This window comes from Nanorana parkeri, unplaced genomic scaffold (genome assembly GCF_000935625.1).
Source record: "Nanorana parkeri isolate BGI_ZX_2015 unplaced genomic scaffold, ASM93562v1 scaffold22, whole genome shotgun sequence".
Taxonomy (NCBI): Eukaryota; Metazoa; Chordata; class Amphibia; order Anura; family Dicroglossidae; genus Nanorana; species Nanorana parkeri.
In genome coordinates, this window is record NW_017306290.1 from 1,450,728 (window position 1) to 1,466,338 (window position 15,611).

The 15,611-nt window shown below is 38.8% G+C and overlaps 1 protein-coding gene across 1 annotated transcript in view; it reads left to right on the forward strand.

The window, feature by feature from the left end:
* The window catches only part of MAN1A1 (mannosidase alpha class 1A member 1), a 174,470-nt gene that overhangs the window by 95,100 nt on the left and 63,759 nt on the right, over positions 1-15,611 (forward strand). The gene's annotated exons all lie outside the window — the stretch shown is intronic.

The window sequence follows — 15,611 nt, forward strand, 5'->3', positions numbered from 1 at the left end:
CACATGATTCGTCTACCCTCAATCAATATTTTAGCCATTAGTTCATTCTGTTGAGTGGCACGTTGTATTCTTTTCATTCTAAGTGCATTAATACGATGTACTATGTGAATCTAATATTTAACACTTTCAGGGCCTGTTCACATATCAGGTCCTGATCAGGTGCGGATCTGCAGACTGATGCAGTGCGTTTTTGCCACGTTTTGGACGCGTTTGCGTTTCCTGACCGTTTCCGGACCTGACAAAATGTGACATGCAGTATTTTTTCTGTCGTAAGCTGAACGGACTGCGCACGTGAGAACTGGAGCCCATAAAACACATAGGGATACATTGGAATGCATTTTGAGTGCAGCAGCGTACGGAGCCGGTCAGCACACAAAACGGACGTCGTGTGGACAGGCCCTTAACCCCCTCCTCAAAGTACCCCCCAAAACAATGCTTTTATATATTTTCCCCCAAGACCTCTTTGTTCAGGCATTATCTAAGGTAAGCATCTTTTTTTCTTGGACTGAGTTACTGGCTCAGAGATATAGCAGCCATGTATATCCAGTCTCTCTCTAGCTTTTACTTTCGTGGCTGCATTTACAAATCTCCCACAATATAGCCTGTGCTCAGGGCCGGCCTTAGGTCTTTAGGCGCCCTGTGCGAGAAAGCTTTACAGCGCCCCTCAGTGACCACACCCCTCAGTGGCCACACCCTTTAGTGACCACACCCCTAGAGCTGTTGTCTAGTATTCTGTGACCAACCAGTGTAAAACTCCCAACACAGTTACCCAGCGCAGTCTTTTTGATGCCACAATTGCCCATAGTTAACCAATCAGTGTCTCTATTCAGTTTGTTCAGTTAAGCTTTGAAAATGAAAGCTGCAAGCTGATTGGTTGCCGTGGGCAACTGCTCCAGATTGTCTTGTCCAGTTTTGATCAATTCCCCTCATTGGCTCTACAACTTTTGGATAAAGTATTCTGTACTAGATTAAAGTAGAACGCCGGGCAAAAATATTAACCCTTGCAATAGAGGGTTACCCCATGCACTGCAATGGTAACTGCTAGTTCTACTTGCCTGATCCTCTGTGCTGAGCTCTCCCTCCAGCCTCTCTCCTCCTATGCTGCAGCAATGGTATGTCTCTCGGCATTTTCATGTCGTATACACTGTATTTGACATGATGACTCTAGGATCCTTAGACCGCTGCAGCGGAGGGGGAGAGACGCTGGAAGGAGCTGTCTTACTGCAAGCCGGCTCCAAGGATCAGGTGAATATAACTTTTTTTTTTTTTAAATTCCGGCCCTAGACGCAAATGAGCAGTTAACCCTTGCATTGCGAGGTTAACCCCACTGCAAGCGTTAATAATTTTGACTGGAGTTCTGCTTTAATCAAATAGCTATTGTTACCAACTCCCATATGCAGATTGCCATGGCATTATTTTAATAAAAATTGTCAGAATTAAAAAAACACATTAAAATGTGCCATATGTGCATTTATTATTATTATTATTATTATTATTATCACCATGAAATATGTAAAGAACTCAGGCAAAAATCTGGATCATCTCTTATAAAATAATCCATAGCTCATAACATAACATTTTTTATACAGATAACACCTGTGAGGTATGAAATACAAAATTACACTTATCTAGAGCAATTCTAGCATGTGTCTGAAACAAAGGTTAAAATATTTTATGTGATAAGTTATAAGCATTATCAGTTACCGTATTAGTCCTAGTAATCGTTTTATTCGGATACTATATGATAGGAGTTGAAATATAACTCATGTATTCTACATATTTCATGTATTAAATCATTGGGCTTCAAATACTTTGTGAAATCCGTGCATTCATATGTCTCTAGTCTGGCAACTAATGTAAGTCACATACAAAGGGATACTGTACACAGGGCCCACAGCCATGAAGTCGGACAGTTATGTTTGAAATTCAGCCCTTTGGGGCAACAGATTAGCGCTGCATCCAACCAGAACACTGCAGTGAACAGAGTGGTGACTGGGATATAGGAAATGTAAACTGTGAAATATACAACAATGATTATAGGCTGAACTCAAACCACATAACATGCACAGTGAAATTAAAGTCCAAAAGTTATCAAGCAATGCGGTGCAGATTACGAATTAAACAATGTGTACGCATTGTTTGATTCGTTTTGGACTATTTCACTCTGCATGTTATGTGGTTTGAGTTCAGCCTATAATCATTGTTGTATTCACTGTTTATATTTCATTGTTTTTTCAGCTCGGCACATTATTGCGTAAATATTTTGTATTATATCCGATATAGTTTTAGTGCTTAATAGCTCTTTCACCTTTTTTGTGTCATCACTGGCACAGATCGTTTTTGTTTATTTGGGATATTGGAAAACTGAAAAAAAACACTGTACTTGTGTATGACTAGCTTTCTGTGACAAGGATTGATGCTCTTTGACACAGAAACTTTGTTGCGTGATGAGGTAAATATGCTGTTTAACTGTTGACTATGATTAGGGCTAAGGGTAACAGAAGGGAGGCCTTTGGGTTTCTGTACTTAAAGCCACACACTGATACCTATGGGTGCCTAACCCCTGTACCAAAAGCTAACATTGAGTTCTGATTTTTATTTAAGGGTACAGATTCTATTTTTATTATACGGTTTCTGTATATTGTTGCATGACGATCATTGATTTATGCAGACTTGTAAAGTTGCTTATAAGATCACTTTAACTCCCACAGAAGATGCCTTTTTTTAGGATCTCCCTTCTGAAAGGCCTAGCTGTTTTCTGTGTCATAGAGCTTCACTTCTTCTGCTGCAGTATGGAATATCTGTGTTCTCTACATTTTCTGTAATGTTGAATAGGCATCTGATCTTAGACTATAAAGTTGGAACCTAGTACTGTTTCTCACGCTACAGACTATAGCAGTGCATGCATGGTATGCACCTTTTTCCTTCTTGAGTAGAGGAATGGATTGGTCAGGTCAAACAGGCTTTCCAACAAGCTGGAATACCTTAAGAGAGTACTTATTGCCCCCAGCATAGTCAAAAATTGACTAATCCTTACCTGAGTGGGCAGGATTGGGATGTTTATGTCCACCCTTACTGCACTTGTTATAGTTAGGGCTAAGTAGGAAAAGAGATCACTTGCTTAATCTTGGATGACTACTAAGAACGCTGACGGATGCAATACGGATTTCTTTTAAATAATACTGAACAGTATGAATTCTGGATTCATGGGCTTTTGTGAACTGAAAATAGGACGTTTTATATTAATATACTTTAAAATCATTTAATCAAGGTACATCTGCACATAAGATAAAATATTTCTTAAAACTGGTTTGGTGTTGCACGGTTTCGGTGATGATTGTGATGCTTATCGGTATATTAGTCATTTTATTTTATGTTACTTCTTTTGTTCCATTCAACTCTGCTCCTGTAATTACTGCACCGAAGCTTGACTTGTTTTTCATTATTGGAAAACTTTCAACAAAAATATCATGCTTAAAAAAAAAAAAAACTGGTTTGGTAAATGTGGAAACTGTTTGTTTGTAATTCTCGGTGGTCTTCAATTTTAACACCATACATCTGTTTCCTGCCTACCAGTTTCATCTTGGGACTGAGAAAATACACTAAAAATTGGGTATAGTGGTTTCTTCGAAAACCTGCACATCTGTCCAATATTGGTGGGAAAAAATTGTCAGTCAAGCTATAATGGCTTCACCTGCACACCAATATTTTAGTTTTTTGTTTTTGTGTGCGATTTATTCCTACTAGTACTAAAGAGCGTACTGTTTTTATTAAGCATGTTTCTTATGTTCTAAAATCTTGCTGGCATCAGTTGATTTTTGTGGATAAAGCCATTTTATGTGCTACAGAAATAAACGTGCACCTACTGTAAATAAGAGATATTTATGGGGTTTCTATAGTGTTGATGGATGCAATTGTGAAAACAGGTAGCAGTTTGTATTATCAGTGCCACCTAGTGTCACTTCTGCAGAATACAGTTAATATTTTATCAAGGTACATCTTCACATATAAAAACATTTCTGTTTTAACCTGGTTCACTACACGTGGACATAAACGATCTGATTCTGTGATTATTCTACAATTTAACACAGTACATCTGTTTTCAGCCTAGCAATGTAATCATAGAACTAACTAAATGCACTGAGATTAAATGAAATTTGGATATACTGGTTTCTGCTATAACATGCATACTTGTCCAATAATGGTTGAACAAAAGGCAGTCATGTGAGGGTTTTTTTTCAGGCTAGAATAGCTTCACCTGTACGTCCAATGTTCTGGCATATCATGATTTATTCTTACTCAGTATTACAGAGCATAATCCGTTTTGAGTTCTTTTGCACTTATTGCATTCAAAAATCTTGCTGGCCTCAGTTTCCTTTTGTGGATAAAGCCATTTCATGTGCTACAGGAATAAAACCTACACTTACTTTAAAGTGACACTAAACTCAGGAGATGAACCTTAAAAATGCATTAGTGTATCTTGGCCAATCACAATAATGTATCTTATTTGTGTATCACTCAGGTGTATTTATATAATTTCTGAATCCATGCCGACACTGTCCCTGGAGGGTGGCTACTTTTGTTCCCCATGGTCTCTGTGTGTGTCTGTTGGTTTTGTAAAGTAGCCACCACTCCAAGCTTCACGCCCATGATTGTAGAATATGATAATTTTGACATACTAGACTATAGACTATAATTTTAATACAAATTAGTAAACATGAGATCGTAGTCCACCATGGGAGCGAGCTTGGAGCAGTGGCTACTTTACAATACACACAGGGACCATTGGGAACAAATGTAGCCATCCTCCAGAAGGAGGTAGTGTCACCACAAATTCAGACATGACTTGATTTACAGCTGCAGGGGTGCGGATTTCCTATCGACAGTGGGACCCGGGACCACAGAAAATTGCATGAGAATGGGGAGCCAGGAGCGTGTGAAACAGGAGCATAGAGGAGAATGTTAGTTCTCAGTTTTGCTCCGTGTGAACAGTGAAACAGGAGCACTGTATTCACAGCATTCACTTCAGAATACATTCAAAAAAAAAAAATCCTCCAAAACCATGTAAGTACTTTTTCAAAGTAAAAGGTTAGCACCAAAATGCATTAGTGATAAGGAATAGGAAATTCCTATTGTTTAAAACGGATGCAAAGGTTTTTCACCCGTGTGTATGCTGAAAATAACTGCTGCCTATGTTTTGGTGGTCTTAATTGCCCAGGTATATTTTGACACACAAATGTATTTCTTGGCTTAAGCCAAGATTTAAAGCAAACAAACACAAATTCTCCCACTCGATCACTTCTAAATTTAGCCCCTTGTTAACTCAGTCTAACAAAATATTTAGCATTAAAAAAAAAACAACCCTTTTTCTTTGTTTTTATTAGCAGTCACATGATCTGTCCCCTGTTTCACACACCATCAAGAGTGCTTAGAGCATTGTAAATGCTGGACTGAATGAGAGAGAAGCTCCCAGCTGGAGCTGCTGTCAATCATTAACTTTTGACTGTCACTCACAAGCGTTTCTTCCTGTGTAATGAGTATCTCATTACAAGGATAGGGGAGCACACAGTGCATAGATACACATGCATTAAGCACTCCAGCTCTGAGGAGATGCCGGGCCAATAACGGGGTCAGCTGTAAGGGAAAAGCATTTCTGTACAGAAATAGGGAGCAGGTGAACTGTCAGTCACCAGGATTTTTATAGGTATTCAATTGCTTGAATCTGTTCCAGGCATTTTTTAATAGCCACTTTTAAATGCAATGTAATTCAGTAATTTATTTTACATATAATTTATTTTCAGTTTGCGCACACTTTAAAGCGTCCTGTGATGTCAGAGCTTGAATCTGTTTACACTGTGCATGGCTGCTACCTTGCAGAGCTGCCTGTCGCTGACCACTCTGATCCACACAAGCGATTAGGATCTGTTCAGTAGTCCTCAATCACTGTCATGGCTGACATAGTGAATACATGATCACATGTAGACTTATTCACAAAATAAGCTTTCAGCCATGAATATATTTTTTCTGTTTTTCTGTAACACTAATGTAGCATATATATGCAAACACTAAAACATTTGTGATCTGTTAATATTTTTAAGCTGTGTTGGGGCTCATGTACAAGTACATCACACTTAGGCTGCCCATACACCTTGTGATCATCGGACCACACTGTCCGATCGAACCGTCGTACGATTTTCGTAAAGCGCCCCCATCCTGCCTCGATTATCGCAAGGTTGGGTCAGTGGTAATTAGAAGAAAGCACCTGGACTAATTGCGGTAATCAACTGCATGTATTTTCGTCTGCGCATGTGCAGTGTTGATCGTACGGAAATGCCCCCAACCTTGCGAAAATCGTACGATCGACCGAAGTTTTCTAACCTGCTGGTTAGTCAAAAGTCTATCGATTGTACAGTATTTGTGGTTGTACACTGCCCATCAACCTTACGAATATCGGACGAAAACGCGATCGCATACAAAAATCGGCTGATATTTGTAAGGTGTATGGGCACCTTTTTAGAAGTGATTCAAATGCACTATGCTATTCAGGTGCTTCTGTGTTGATGTGAGTTACTTTCTCCTTGCTTTGAATTGATTTTGAGTTGCTTTTGACCTGCTTTAAGTTGCTTCAAATAGCTTTTAGTTTTCTACTTTCACTTGTATGTGTAATGAAAGCTGCTCAGATGCAGGTAAATGCCTGTGCACATAAAATCTTAGGCCGCAATCACACAGGGCTTTAGGCTGTGGCTACGGATTCCTGCAGCAAGAACCTACAGATTCTTCAGCCTATCATTACATAAATAGGTTCTTGTCGCAGGAATCTCCAGCCACCCCGCGTTAATGTAGCCCTAAGTTGGCCTTGTACTCCTATGACAATCATGTGAAATGTATGTCCTGTAGGGCTTCCGTAAAAAATTTTCACTGTAATACACATGCATTATCACACATGGACTTATTGGAAACAATTTTTTTTAGTGAAGTGAGTAGGTTTAACTAAACTTGCATCACTTGCATGTACTGCAAGGTTTGAGGGTGGGCTGATGTATCATCTGTTCGCAATCTCTCGCACTAACTTGAGTCTTATATTACCTATAAAGCATGGTTTCCTGCCAAGTTTAACACATAGTTCTTCATTTGATAAAAAGAGAAACTTGTGAAGTGTATTAACCCATGGCAGGAAATCAAGCCTCTTAAGATATCAGTTTTTCTTATGTCAGTTAGAAACAGTCACTATTTCATTTGAAAGCTTTATTTCTTTTTTCTTTAATGTGTTTTTGTCTTTGCTTATATTGTATTGAGTTGCCTTAAGTTATACTTTTACGTTGTAGCAAAGCTCTACAGTGATCAATCCCCCCCCCCCATTTTTTTTTTTTTGTAAAAGGAAATACTTAATTTTTAAAATAACCTTTTCACTTAAAATAACGTATCATACTTAGTACCAATGCATATATACTTTTATATCTGGAGTAACACATTATTTAAAATGATTGCTGTAAAAAAAAAAAAAAAATTCTTTTTTTACTTTTTGCCTTTTTGACCAGAAGTCTCAGAATTTCAGTGGCAAACTGGTTCACAGCACTACTGACTTGTGCAAATTTTGTGCTGTATTTACAAAACCAGTCGCAGAAACTGCAGCATCACATTTAGAAATAGCGCAGCACATTCATGATTTGTTTCTGCAAAGGAAGAGCACATAAATCTCAGATGCACCAGCTACTAGACTTTAATAAAATCCCTTCATTGTGTTTACCTTTGCCAAACTATTGTGCATGGGAGTCAAAACACCTGTCCATTGAAAAAATTTCAAGATATCAATTTGTATCCTTTTTTTTTTTTTTTTTTTTTTTTTAATACATGAACCCTATAGGCTAAGTTCACTAATGCATTTTATTTTCAGCAGTAACCGCAATAAATAATTAACTTAATGACACACAACACGTATGTGAATAGAGCCTTATGTCTCTTTTGCTTGCCATAATTTCTCAAGCTGTTGTGTTAGTGGGGTATTTTTCAGTGTAAAGAAATCAACATTACCATTGAATTGTGGAAGTAAAAATAATTATTTTGAATTCAACAATTTAAGTTGTACTTGTCTCAAGTTGGACACATGTTGAAAGAAATAAGTTAACCATAATATTATTTGGCATGTTGGCACATTGTTTCTCTAAAGGGGTCATACATATGGTATATCTAGCTCCTATAGAGAGAGTGACATTTGACATCTGTTGATGGCTGCAATTAATGCATGTACAGAAAGCCTACATTGTTGCCATATTAATCTGTGAAAGATGGATTGCAAGTGACAGTGGAATGTTATTGTGAGCTGAGGGCTTTACTGTCACTTGAATTTACATTTAAATCTAAATGAGGACTCTACAGCAGATGAGCACAGCTGGGATTGAGCCGCTGCAGTAAGTACATTTTGTTCTATACATCAGTACTTCAGACCAAATCAAATTGCTTAGCTGCTTGTTTGACATAGCTGGCCATAGAGTGTTGAATATATTCTTTTTCTTCTACTTTGATTGTGTGATCATGTCACTAGCCAAACTTGGCCTCGATTTAAAGTGTTTTTGACTCTCAAAGCAAAGGTGACATATTAGGCAGGCTACTTTTCCACTTTATTTTCATTTTCAAATGGGGGGGAAAAAATAATAATAATGAAGCATTTTACGCAGTGTGTGTTTTTTAATGGATTTATGGAAACATGCAGTGATTTAATATTCAAAGTAGTCTAAAAAAATTTGTAATGGATCTTTTAGCATTTGACTGGTATCCTCTGGGAGCCATCGTTTATTCGTTTATTTTCCGGGCCACCGACTGTCAAAATACATCCTGGTCCTGAAGCGGTTTTACCAAGAACACGACTGCTGCTGCAGCCGTGTTCTTGGTATCATTTTAAACAGCCAGCGATCACTGTTTAGATACAAGCTTGTATGGTGCGGCCAAATGTGCTCCGTTGTCCCCTGTAGGGTCTCCCCTCACCGGCTGGGGGGAGATTAGCAAGCTTCTAGCTGCTGATCTCTCCTCCAATCACTAGGCCCAGAAGTCATGTGTGTTACATCACTTCCGTGTCGCTGTGCATATTCTCCGGCTCCTAGAGCCTGGAGAAGCAGATTGCAGATTCTTTGGGGTCCCTAAGTGACATTAGGGATCTGAAAGACCCCTTATGTCTCCATAAAAATGACCTATCATATCATATTTGCTATTGCATAGGGGGCTTGTTAACCTTGTGATAAGGTTAAGTGTAAAAAAAAATGAGGGTAACATAAAATTTTTTTTAAAGTCCACTACCCCCATGTGCACGCTCATACAAACGCAAACATGTGTCGGGTGCGCCTACATGCAAAAACGAAAATTGCACCACACATGTTACATATTGTTGTGAAGGTCGGAGTTGGAGCAATAATTCTAGAGCCATTAATCACTGCTTATACTAAACTAATGAACAGTAAAAGCTTTTAAAGCTTTGCCTATGGGAAATTTGGGGTATTGTAGTTTTTGCGATTTTCGCGGGCGCACGCAATTTTAAGGCTTGACATATTTGTTATCTATTTACCCGACTTGACCCCGTCTTTTTATTTTTTATTTAAAAAATTGGGCATTGTATTTGTTTCTGTGCACTAAATTTAATGTTAGTGTATTTTATCCTGAAAATATTGTTTTATTAAACATTTGCGCAAATACCTGCAACATAAAAAATTTCAGCCAGCATTGCAGCTTTCACATATTCTGCAGAAGACGTTTCTAAAACTTCTGTTTTTAACCTTAGCTGTTAGACAGGTTCTTTCTGCATGCTGGCTGGTGAGTGTGCTGGGAAACTTTTTGCTGTTGAGCTGATTACCATCTGACACACTGGTGCCTGACTGAATTTCCTGTGGAGAAAATGTCTAATTTCTAGGATTCAGGCCTAATACCTTCACAAAAAGGTTAAGAAAGCTAGCAATGCCAGTCATGAAAAAGTGCACATGTATACATCATCACTGCACCTCTTTATTACCACAAAAAATGCTAATCACTTACAAATGTGGAAATGGACTTAAGGCTGCATTCACACCTAGGCAACACCTATTATGTGCATCTTGCATGTGTTTTTAGTGAGCGTTTTTTGCATGAGATTTACTCTCGTATCTGAAGTCACATTTTCTATTGAGTCTATGGGGGCAAAACGCGCTGGAATCTGCTCCAAAGTAGCTCATGTAGTATTTTGCGCGACATGCATTGAGGCATGCGACAAAACACAGAGGTGAACAGCGGCCATAGAAAAGAATGGGATTCCTAGGGTTGAGCATTTTGCCGCACTGAATCAGCTGGGACAAAAAGCCTAGGAGTGAGCGGGGCCTTAACCTCTTGCCGTCCGCCCGTAGTAAAAAAACGGACGGACGGCACTGCAGCATCTATATTCTAACTAATATTCAACAGTAATTTGCATCCTCCTGTAAATTTCTGTTATTGCTTAGTGTTATAAAAAAAAAGTAACTACCAGAATTGAATACAATAACTTTATAGAAAATGGATTTCTTTCAGTGCAGCGTATTATTAAAACCTCTTAGTGCGCTCACTTCAGCTCTTAATAGTTATTTAAAGAATACAGAATCCCAAACTATTTAACTGCAGTTTGGATAAGTCATGTTAACAGCTGGAATTTAGTAAGCTTTAATAAGCTTTGCATTTTTTGTGACCCTGTACTGTCACCCTTTCAAGTAATGACAGAATAAAGAAGTGCTTCAAAAGCTAGACGTGCCTTGACTAATCTAATATTAATGTATTTTTCTGAGCATTTCTCCTCCAGCAACAGTAGTTGTGAAGAGGAAGGAATTGCTGTAGGTTCAATCCCCTTAACTTTACTTATAGACAAATGTTATGAAGAAATGTCCTGAAAGAACTTGTATAGTCACAAAAAGTTTAAGTGAAATATGTTGTGTGATTTGAACTTTGGCCAGCTATAGACCGGAGGATCTCCTTCTATACTAAGATTGGTACTAAGAGACCTGGCGTGTTATGAACATTGCTTTCATTAGTGAAGTATTTGAGAAAAGAATGAATGTTGATCCTTTGCTCAAGTTTAACATGTTCGAATATACCAAGGTAAATGAATGAGAGCTTCAAAGTGTTCATCATACATGTTCATGATTGGTTTGTCCCCACTAATACCTTACTGTCTCTAAACTGTGTGAGACCACTCTTAAGGGGTGAACGGGCTGCTGGATCTGCTCCTGGGACATTATTTAGAAAAATACCACCACTCTAATGTAAGGAAAGTGTATAGTAACTTTCTTTACATGTCCTTTACAATATACTGTATACAGAACTACACACAGTTTCTTCAACCACTTGTTCTTTGTGATTGTGCAGATCCATTTTAATACCATTTACAGCTTATGAGAAGTCTGTATGTGTATGTGCATGGCAAAGGAAGACGAGACCTCAAATATTATGATTAAATTCTCTTAGGAGCTGTGTTACCAGTTTACAAGCAAAAAGCAACCAAAGACGAGGCTTTTCTTGTTAGGCACACAAACGATAGCTTAGCCGTTTGCTTCTTTTTAGGCTCTTGCATATGTGGATAATGAATACATTTTAATGCAAAACATGCTTATGATTTCAGCTCATTCTCTTACAACCAGCAAGTGGAATTCATTTTTGATTACAGAGAACTGTGCACAGCTTAGATTAGTGGCTAACTCTTAAGTGGTAGGGTAAGTGCTGAGAGATTATTTTAGGGTTGGGATAAAATGGACCATTACCGCCTTTGACTAAAAATCACATCAGCATGCAGCTCTGCATGCCGATATGAAATCATCCTACATTCATTAGCCAAACATATTTTTCTTCTACTTACAATTTGGGGTTTTTTTTTCTACTTCCTGGTCCACTTGGGTACGAAATTATGCTATTGTGCCCAAGGATTGCATCCTGAAAAAGTTAAATCAGCAGAGCATTGCTGGGAAAACTCATCTGTGCCAGAGTTCCAGGAAGTAAAGGGAGATATATTAATCCAAAAAATATCCATTGTGAGAAGAATGGGAAGGAAAAGAGAAATAAGGTATGCAAAGAATAAGAGGCCAGCAACTATACAGGTATCTATTTGTAGATTGTCTTTACTAAACATTTCTAAGGGTGGCTTTATTGTTGTTTTTAACATATGGTTAAAGTTTAATAAAAGGAAGAAGGTTATTTGTATTACGGATGAGTGATGTTTGGGTGCCGACGGTAATATTTACATTGTGCCAAAAGTCTTCACACCTGAAAGTCCTGCATAGAGCTCCTACTGTCGGAAACGAACACATTGGGCTCTGGAAGTCTTTGCTGATGAAGTTTGAAATGAAAATTTACCAGGAAGGTGTGAAAGGGCAAACAATGCATGTTTTAGGGTGTGTAATTACATCCATGTAAACACATTCTATTTTTTGCTAGAAATAAATTAATATTCTAGCCATTCAAATTAAATAATGTGCATACTCGCGCATTTACATGTAAATTGTCTGTAGGGACACCTTGGCTAAAACAGATTACCTTCAGAGGTGTTTTTTCTGCCCCTGTGCAGGAGACCCAAGTTTAGTCAAGACAAGACTTTTATCTGAAAAGATGGAAAATCCTGCAGCTGAGTCGAGTAGTAGAAGTCATTGCACAGGAGGCAGCTATATTCCCCTCCCTGCTTTCTAATTCGATATAGTGCAACACTATGTACATATCCTGTATTCAGATAGCGAATGGGTTCATCTCTATTTAAACAGCAACCTAAACAATTCACTTTGTAATTTAATTTTTTTTAAATAAGTAGCTCTTGGTGCATTTTAAATGCCATTAACTGCGCAGGTGGGAGCTATTGTTTAGTTCTCGTCACCCCAATTGGTACCTGCCTTTATGTGTCTGCCACAGTGGTTAAGAAGCAATTTGCAGAGTGTGTCATGACATCAAGTCACTAAATGGCTTTAGAATTAAAAGATAGTCAAATTTATGAGCCTAAGAATGAGCCTTCTGCGTTCACTGTTTTCTGTGATGAGCATCTAATTGCGGTTTCTCTTTCCAGCACCTATTTTTCTCTCCAGCAGCCTACAGCAAGTCGGTGCGCCAGAGGAGTCGGTTTCATAAGATAGTTTATATGCAAAGAGCTACCTGCTCTGTTCATACCTCAGCACACATTAATATAATGACTGTTTGCTGCTGTGGTTTTTGTTCTATACACAGTACTAAATGTAATCGGAAAATTGGGAACCAGATGCTTGAAGCTTAGCAAGAGGGTGCGTGATAAGATTCTTGCGATTACCAGCGGATTCATGGATTGTTCATTGAAGAGGCAGCTGCTGTCTGCTGTGATACAGACTAAATACTGATGACCTTTTCTCTGCATTGTTTGTATGCATAGGAATATTGTCACTGCTTATTTTTACTCCTTTCTTTATCTATTGCAAACCTGATTTGTTTTTCCTATAGGACTCCTGTGGAGTACATACAGTATGTAGTAAGATGCACCTGTAATTATAGTTCTTTACTTACTGCATTACGATTACAGCAGTAAGGGTCCATTCACATCATATGTGTTGGGATGTGTTCATGACTGCATTCCCAACGCATAGCACTCAAAAACAATGACATTTAATGAGACCAGTTCACACCAGTGCATTGCATTTAGCTGTGCTAAAAAATTAAAGCATGCTCTACTTCAACATAACGCAATGTGCGCAAACGCGTGTCAACACAATGCACTGAAAGAAAAAAGGCTATAAAAGGAAAAATATGACCTTACAGCAAACAAAAACAAAACAACAAAAAACAATGCGACGTGCACAAGCCCTCTATGTGATTGCATTGGAAGTGACAGGTTCTCTTTAAGGTGACAGGGGTCTGGGGTCACCTTTCCACTTCAAAGGAGCTGTTCAAGCATACATGGCTTGAACAACTTCAGCCAGGGAATGTAAACACAGCAGGCAGTGGGTGTGTGCAATAACCAGTCTTCCATTGGCTATTGCAATTTGAAATAGCCAGTAGCAGGCTGGCTATTGCACCCACCCACTGCCTGCTGTCAGAGGCAGAGGAGGGACCTAAAGTAGAAAGTTCTCCTTCAGGTCCTCTTCAGCTGACGGCAGGCAGTGGGCGGGTGCAATAGCCAGCCTGCTATTGGCTATTTCAAACTGCAATAGCGGACTGGCTATTGCACACACCCACACACTCGCTGCTTCTGAGCCTCTCCTATCATCCAGCAGCGCCGTGTCCTGACCCGCCCCCTCTCTGATATCTCTCAAAGAAATCTCCAGTGACGGACGCTGCGGCTGGGAGGGCAGTAGCTGCACAGACTTGAGGCGTGGGAGGGTTGTGGCTTAGCAGCGCTGAGGCGGTGGCAGGGGTGGGTCTGCTGAGCGTTTGGGTGCTGAATCAACAAATCGATAATGAGAATCGTTGACAACTATTCTAATTATCGACTATCGATTAGTTGTTGCAGCTGTACAGCACAGGTAAAAATATTCTTTGCTTTGGGCCCATCAGGAAATACATAGTTAACATGTTTTATATGTTAATCATGTTACTACTCTTTCATGCAAGTAGTAAATAAACCATTAGACAGCTTATGGTTCCTGAAATATTCAAAGTACAACTACCTTCAGTACTTGTGTAGATTTCTCGCCTTGGGCTTAATACATCATGGTGCTCTTCCACAGGGGTAGGCAACCTCAGCACTCCAGCTGTGGTGAAACAAAAAAAAAATCCCAAAGGGCATTACAACCACAGACGTTACTTGCAGAGGCATGATGGGATTCATAGTTGCAGCACAGTTAGAGTGCCAATGTTGCCTACACCTGCTCGATCAGACAACATATGCTAAAAGTAGTACTTTTAAAGTGTATTTAAACCACCCTTACAAAGAAACTTCTCATATGTGTTCTCTTTTAGTCTGCTCAATATGCCATTAAAAGTATTTTTTTTACTCTGTTTGATGCACAAAAATACCTTTTGATAGTGTTGGAAATTCAGAGCTGTGCTTTGCACTTGAGTTTATCGCAAGCCAAATGACCAGTTCTTATTTTAAACTACAGAATAATCCTTTTTGTTGTGGAGGTGAGGGGGATTCAGTAGTTTAGCAAAAGAAAACTAGACAAGGTGGACATTTCTTGCAATTTCAGTCCTATTTCAGCCCACCGCAGGAAATTAATGCTTTTCTGCCAGTTCATCAGATAATTTCCTGTACTTGTAGATCCTTTAAAGAGTATAAAAAATGTATTACAAAAATGTATTAAATATTTATTTATTTTTCTTCACCTGAGGTGTATGTTTCAGGTTTTAAAGAGTGGGATTCTTCCCTTGTAATTTTATAAACTTGGTTAAAAAAATAACATAAAGATGCTAACGTTGTTTAGGGCACCCACTTACAAGGCTACCGGTTTACAGCACCAAGATTTCAAATTTGTATCCCCAGTAATTGAGGGCTCCCTAACATGCTAATATCAGCCTACATACATTTCAGCATCAGCAAGGTATTGTGCAAGGGGTACATTTATCAAAGTGCCACTGTCTGCACTGGACCATTTGTATCTCAGATGCCCACAAAGAGGTGCCAGCATGAAGTGGGGTTTAGGTGAGACCCATCTTGCCTTTTTAAGGACGGATAGGTTACA